An 8711-nucleotide genomic window follows, 5' to 3' on the forward strand; every position below is an offset into this window, starting at 1 on the left:
GAACAAGGGGTGAACGAAATTATGATGGGAGCCCATCATATTTTCGTCCATGGCCTTATCCAGAAGGTTCCATGGGCTGCTTAGAGTTTAAGCTGTCCATTAGGGTTTTGACTGAAACCCTAGCAGCCCACACAAGTATACAAAGGACCCCTTAGGCTCCAAAAACGTGGACAACTGATTCTCTAGGGTTTCTAGTCGTTTTTGGGCAGCCTCTCCTCTTCTCCTCTTCATCCAAGTTGCATAAGGTGTTTGTGACTCCATTAGAGGTGCAGCACTTGAGGCACTAAGCTTTTGAAGCCAATCCAAGCAAGGAATTGATTGTTATTGCTATATAATAATCAAAGGTAATTTTATAAACCCTAATTCAATTTATAATATGTTAGATCTATGTTTATTAGTCTTGGATTCAAAGCATGTATAATAGAGAAACCTAGATCCAAGCATTAGGGTTTGTATGAGCACATAGGATTGTTCTTATGCCTAAAACCCATCATCAAGTACCTACAAAATTGGTACCAGCTCTTGCTATTTTCATCTCCATGAAAACCAACAAATCCACTCATATTAATCTTACCTCATAGATGCTCCTACAACTATGAATGACTATGGACATTTAGAATAACCTAGTTATTCAAGGATTTAAACATGCTAATATAGAACACAACAATTATTTAATGAAGGACTCATATCCAATATCTCAACTCATTACAATATATGTTGCTTTTATTGTTCCAATATCTAAATACTAAATTTCAATCAAATGCATCTACTTATGTCAACAAGGATCTATAACACTAGCTTGACTTTCATGCTTTAGCTAATGAAGGATTTTTGTTAAGTAGATTTTACAAAATTGATTTTTATAAACTTTGCGAATACAAGCAGTTTCAGTTATATATATATATATATATATATATATATATATATATATATATATATATAGAGAGAGAGAGAGAGAGAGGTAGGTTCAAATGTTTTTCACATCTATTGTGTGCTAGAATGCACCAATAGGAATTTAGTATTAATTATATGTATATTAAATGCTATCTATACTTATAACTAAATTATATGGAAACTATGTTTTTCTAAACAATAGCTTTTCCATACACCAAGTATGCACTCTATGATCCTTACTTTGTGAAATAAACCAATTGGCCAAACTTTCATTGATTCTAATTTCACACTCCCGAATTCTTAATGCAGGAATTCCAAATTCATGCCATTTTACCGAAATCTGTTAGATTCTAAACTTATATGCAATGATTCTCTTGTAATGATTATGCACAAAGTCACAAAGACTTGACAACAAACATTACAGAGTATTCCAATGAAGACCTACACCATGGACACAAAGCCTTATGTTCAAAGTATGCATTTCTTTGAACATGCTTCTTGCACTAAATTTTTTTTTTCTTTTCTCTAATCTTACACAGATTGCTTCCATCTATAGAGACAACTCTATATTCCCATTTTGACTACCACTTCTGAACAAGAGTTTCCTCTTTTCAGACTATGTCAATATGGTCCTTCCAATATTAACAATATACTTCCAACTGTCATTGAGCAACCAATCTTTGGTAAACCTTAGATTGTCCTCGACAATTGCTTAATCACTTTAGTCATATCCAATTCTAGACATTTTCCTCCTTAATGCCCCAAGGCATTTGGAAAATTCATAAAGAATAAATATTATAGCATATGTAATCAATCTTGTACCCAAAGTAAATGGGACATGATTCATGATGTTTCACATAAAGACATGGTTCTAGACCATTCTTTTGCCATAATAATTTTTTTTGTTTGCCATATTCTCAAAATTTTACTATGAAAAGGGATGCCGTAATCATAATCGAATTTTGAGAACGCAATATATAGAATTTTCTTAAGTTGAACCAATCCAACATGAAATTCATATATATATATATATATATATATATATATATATATATATATATATATATATATGTGTGTATATATATATATATATATATATATATATATATATATTCTTGACTAAAGGTGATTAAAATTCACAATATAATCTTTTTAGAATGATTATAAACTCTATCTAAGCTTTTGATAATTGAAATGAAGTATAATTTCCTCTCCCTAATTATAGCAAAACAACTTTTTCAACCCCTGCAACCTCACGAATTGAAACTTTTGTTTTCTATAATTAACATTGCTAACTTGCAATACTTATCATAATTATCATACTCCCACTGACATGATGATTATTAGCATAACACATATGCTCTCACTAGCTTTGACATGTACTCAGAAATCAGCTATTGACTTTCTGGCCAAAGTTCAGATTTCTGATACTAGATTGCTTTGATAAGACTTTATCAAAATTATACACCTTATATTAGATAGCTCACAGGTGTGTCTAAACAATTTCAAAACTATGAAAAGGGATTCTGTAATCATAGTCTTAATTGTTTATACCTTTTCTATTTCTCATAAGTCCATGTTAGTGTGCCTACTAACAACTTTGAGAATGCAAAGATTAGTATCTACTTACAAATCTACTTAGTGGAAGTGTTTCCTCACCATCATTTTCATGAATCGGAGAGAAACCTTATGACACATAGATTTTTATGGTGTATGAGTTCCTACCAATATGAATTTGTCAAAACCATAATCACAAGACAAGGTTAGTGACAAATCCAAACTCATATGGATTGAACTTGTGCAATCTTAAGTTCTTGCCATTTGGCAGCACAAGGGCCTGCCATAGCTTCCAAGTAGTTGTGCAATCAATTTGAGGACTCTAAGAACTCATATGCAAAGCCAACTTTAACTGGAATGGGCACAAAATATGTCAACACGATAGGTTATACACCTCAATTCGTGTGCTAGTAAATAACCTCAGGTTTTATTCTCGATTAGTTCTTGAGACTTTCAAGACCTTTAAGACTCCCACTGTCTTCTTGACATATAAGACTCTATTGTCAAATATTCAAGGGATAGTTCAGGTTCTTTATCAAAACAAACACTTCACACAATTGGTCTAAGTTGGTCTTTGTTTTATCCAAAACATCACAACTTACCAATTCAAATTTACAAGAGTAGAAAACCTTTTACTCTTACATTTCACTAGTGTTAATAAACCTTCTTTAAGACGTGTCACTCAAGTTACATTTGTGGTGGGCTTGATCAGTGCACAAGAATGTGTACTCAATCCCTTAGTCCTTTACTTGATTCACACATCCATGTGAACAAGTAATTAGTCTTAATTTTCCAATGCTTGAAAGTTCTCATTCATCATACTATACAACTTGCATGATTCCAAGTTTCTATCCAACTGAAACTTGGGTGATGAGAATCTTTCCTTATTTGGAAAATTTAGACACTACCACAAATGAAAGAATGAAATTCATATTTCCACTCTTGCTATTTATGGAATCATATACACAACAATTTTTTCCTTTTCACAAATGTCATTGTAAGGATATTTTAAAATAAATAAAATCAATTTTTTTTCATTTATTATAAGAACTTTGCGGAAAAACTATCCTTATAGTGCAAAAGCACATGAAAAACTTTGTTATTATCTATTCCTATGCAATATATATCATAACTCCTAAGCAACAACTCAAAATTCTGATCATAGCACCATGCAATCGAGATCCATCTTCGCGATCAGAATCAGCATATACTTCCTTCAAGTTTCTTCACTTTTCTTTGATTCTTAAAACATCAACATGTGACCTAGTCACATCATGTAACAAGAATCTCAGAATAGAAACTTAACAGAGTTACATAGTGGACTTTACCTGAAGTAGAGTCAATCTTCTTGACTTGATCAACCTTATGATCTTTCAGGTAAATAGGTTGCTTCGCAATCAATGCCCCTTCCTTCGGCAAGAGAAACATAGGGACTCTTTGGGAATGGTACATGGGACTATCGCAGACTTAGCCTTTCTCTTTACCATTTGGTCAACCTAGTTGACTATGGTCAATCCCTTTCCTTGGGAAGAGAATGCTTTTCTAGATATCCAATGTTACCATTGTCAATGTCCATGGTAGCTTGGGAAGTTGATCTACTAATCAAATTTGCTCTCCCAGTGCTCCAAATTATTGCTGATTCAGCAGCACCAAGCACATAGATAAGATCATTAAGGGTCATGTCATAGTTTGTTTCATAGTAGTCCCAAAGGAATTCACTATGTGACTTAGAAAGTGATTGAACCACCAACTTTCTCAAGAGTTTGACACCCAACTCTCCCGGCTTGTCAATATGTGACTTCATCTCCAAGATGCGATCACACATAGACCTTGCTTGCCAATAGGGTTTGAGTGACCTTGAACTTGTGGGTTAGGGAGAATAATTGGAGGATGTGGAGGAAGTGAAGTTCCAAGAGATTTGGGAGGATCATAGATGTCTGAACCAGACATCTCTTTGGGAGATACTCAAGATAGTTGATTTAATGTCCTTAATATAACACCCAATATGAAATATTAAGGCTAGGACCCAACAAACTATTTTATAACTTGGAAGAGGGATGCCGTAATCCAAGCTATAAAATATTTGAGGGTAGGTGAATGACGATTCACCAATTTCCACCAAGATAAACGAAATGTATTATTAGGTTTTAATTGGTTTTTAAACTCCTAGATTCTTTTAAGATTCATTGAACTTTTCAAAGGCATATTTCAATCTCGAGTGTGCCCTTTAGGTTTTGTGACTGGGATACCAAGGATCACAAAACAAGGTGTGAAGTAACCATGCAAATTACTTGGTACTCTTAAATGTTTATCACCTAACCGATGTGCCGGTAAACCACACACGCTCCACCGGCTTATGATTAAACTTTAAGAAACCCTTTGCCTACCTTGTTAAATCAAGCTAGTGTGCCGATAAACCACACACGCTCCACTAACCGACTTAAGCAAAGTGCCAAGTGTAATTTCATGGGTTAGCACCTTATTCACATTTTCCTAAGTAACTAAGATTGGGAATTATAAGTGTTTAGTTACTTAGTATTTATCATTAATACTTTTAATGAAGGGAGAACTTATAGTCTTTGTCCTACCTGTTCGGCTAACGACCCTCCACCAGTCAAGGAAGCGGTGGGTGAGAGTGGACACCCATTAAACTGCCATTTTATAGGCAGTAACCTTATACCCCCTTATAGACCGGCTTCATGAATTAGGCCTACTAACGGTAAGACTGACTTTTACTCTTTTATATATATATATATATATATATATATATATATATATATATATATATATATATATATATATATATATATATATATATATATATATATATTATTAACTTATAATATTATAGAGTATAAGGATTGAATTTTAACTTTTAAAATTCTAAGGGCTTAACTTGGAATTAGAGTATTCATAAGACAAAAATTTTCAAATTCCAAAACTTGAGGGCAAGTTTTGAAACTATTCAAAACTAATTAATTCCATAACTTATGTATTTAAAGTAGTTTTAATAAAAAGACTCTTCAAGTTCCATAACTTGAGGACAAGTTATGGAAGACTTTAAACTATTAAAGAATGTAATTTTTCTTTATTTTGTAACTTATGGAATTAATTAAAGTTACATATTTTATTACTTAATGAAGTGACTCTTGACTCTCCGTAACTTGAGGACAAGTTATGGAGTCATAAAACCATTTAATGAGAACAAGACTCTTCATATTTGTAACCTTTGCCAACTTTTATGAGTTTTAAGAAAATTTAATGTGACTTTTCATGTAAGTTGAGGACAAGTTACACAAACACATTTTAGAATCATCTCTTAGATTAAAATGGATTGAAAGTAACAATTTGTATTAGTCTAAGCAACTCATAAGAACATGATAATTGGAATCAAACTTTTTCATGTAATTAGCATAACAATTAAACTAACACAAAACATGAATCTATTGACAATTATCTTTGAAATTGGATTAGTATGAACATTATCACATCAAAAATAAGTTTATAAGTCCAAAAACAGCTTAGGGTAATGTTTCTAGTCCAATTCCAGCCAAAACAGTCGAATATATGCTGTCTGGGGGTCCAACTCGTCGAGTGCACGAACAAACCCGGCGAGTTGGATGCATTTTGCCTTGGACTCGGCGATTTCATCAGTGGACTCGGCGAGTCCAGTGCCCAGAATGCCCGAAACTCGACTTTTTCAGCATTTTTTTTAGCAATTTGCATCAAATATAATTGAAAACAAGCCTAGGCTCTGATACCACTGTTGGGTTTTTGTGACATCCCCAATTTCACGGCCAGAAAAGACCGATTTGTTTATGCTTTGTTTTATAAAATCAGAGTAATCTTTTAAAGAAAACAGTTGCGGAATTTGTTCCCAAAACAAAATATGATAAAAATTATCAAAGCATTTCTTTAAAGAAATGTATTTTCATTATATAAAAAAATCTCAGGATGTCATGTTCAATACAGACCAAAAGCATAAACAGAACAAAATAGACCTTACAACAGTTATTCCTAACTACTGGCCTATAATCCAAAATCTCTCGTCAAGTCTACCATCTTATACTCTTGTGCCAATACCTGTAATGCAAAGAAAACTGAGTGGGTCAGGCTTGGGAGCCTGGTGAGCATATAGGATTTTCAACCCACAATAATATAATTATTATTTTTAATTATCAAACAATCAATTCAAATACCCACCCCCATTATCACCATTTATTTCTTAAAGATTTATCCTAAGAACCGATTACCCTTCTCCCATTCATTCCTAAGGATTGCCCTAAGGAACTGGCACAAAGTCTAGTGTTGCCAAGGTTCTTAGATTACCTCTGGTGAACACGCAATTCACAATAATTAATGAACACCTAGTTCAAGAACACCTAATGAACACTTAGTTCCAATATTACCCAATGAACACCTAGTTCACAAACACTTAATGTATACTTAGTCAAATATCCCTAATGAACACTAAGTTCAAATATCTAGTGAACACTTAGTTCGAATATCCCTGGTGACCCCAATCACCTAAGGAACACAGAGAATGAAAGCTCTTAGTTCATACAACGTGATAATAAAGTATATCTCGATCCTGCGAAACCACTAATGTTATGAACACATATAAATTATATTTCTAAAACAATATATCTCATCCCGTCGATCTGCACATACTGACCCTATACAATGATCTTACGAGATCTGGCCTAAGGAATCGATATGAACCACAAACTGACGAAGTTGCTTCGGAAATTCCCTGGCAGCAAACGAGGATCAATAAAGACATCAAATGAGGGGAATGGAATAAGTTTCACCAAGAACCTTCGTTCGTAAAAGGAAGAACCACAAGACATTTTAAGTCAGGGGTAGTTATCTAGATAACAATGCCTAGGCGTGGTCTGACTATCATGAGGTATTATACCCCCAGACTCTACCTATCCCAGCATCGAACTTTGCCTAGCAGTGGCCTGAATACATGAGGTATTTCACCCTCAGACGCACCCTATCCAGCAATATAACACCAGACATACCTATCAGTGGTCTATAACCGACACACTTTATTAGGCAATCTACGAAGTTCCCTTAATTACTTCGTGAAAGAAAACGTTGACATATGAAGCTCGGTCGATCACTTCATAAAAGAAACGCTGACTCCAAAGCTCTCTCAAAATAAAAGTATGGTGAAATACTACTAGAGTACTCCTGTACGCTCCCGTAGCCGACACACAAGATTGTCAAAAAGACTTTGTACATGATAGTACTTCTGGCACATTATAGTACTCTGGTATGCGAAAGAATCGTACCCGAGAACATAATAGTACCCTGGCACAAGCAGCACCCAAGACACAGAGCTTTGAAAAAGACTTCGTACATAAAATGTACTTCTATACGTAGGACGTACTCCACCGATCATCAATCTCACAACGCACGTACTCTTAATAAGAGGTTACCCAATGTCCAAACTTAATTGAACTAAACATCCCTATTTAAGTCTTAACCCATCACTAGGCAAGCCTATAATGCTTATAATCAATTTTCGATATTAACTCCGTTTAGGCAATGCTAACTAGTGTATACTTAACATAGAGTTTTAAGTAATAATATCATATATTCACATCTTAACACATATTGAACCATAACTGATTCGCACGTTGTATATCATCAAATATATCTAACCCGTATTTCAGACAATAACAAATACTTTACATACATATGTATATTTCATACTTTAGTCAATACACATATAAAGTTCACGTTCCTAAAAGGGACTATACGCATTATACCTTATCGTATGAACACATAATTCAAAAATACATAATCCGTACTCTCGGTTCTAAAATTTACCTCCTTACCTAATCCATATTCCCGGATCTAAAACTAACCTCTTGATTTGATCCATACTCTCAGATCTAAAACTAACCTCCTGACCTGTTCCATACATCCATATCTAAAACAAGTTTATCTCTTTACCCTTTTATCTCCTGGTCCAACCCATCTTTTATCACCTACCAACAACCTCATCTACTCATGTTCTACCCAACATATTTTTAGATACAAAATACATATATAGTTTAACTCATTAAAACTTATATAATTTATCCATTCCATAATCATCTTGAATAAACAACGATATATTATACACATAGCACGTATTTCATAGCAAATACTTAATATTTATACATAAGAAGAAAGTGACTATACACTCACTTGATTAGAAGATGATCGGACCGCACTACGATTTGTAGATGTAGTATTCTTCGGTA

The sequence above is a fragment of the Lactuca sativa genome, chromosome 5 (assembly GCF_002870075.4).
Source record: "Lactuca sativa cultivar Salinas chromosome 5, Lsat_Salinas_v11, whole genome shotgun sequence".
NCBI lineage: Eukaryota > Viridiplantae > Streptophyta > Magnoliopsida > Asterales > Asteraceae > Lactuca > Lactuca sativa.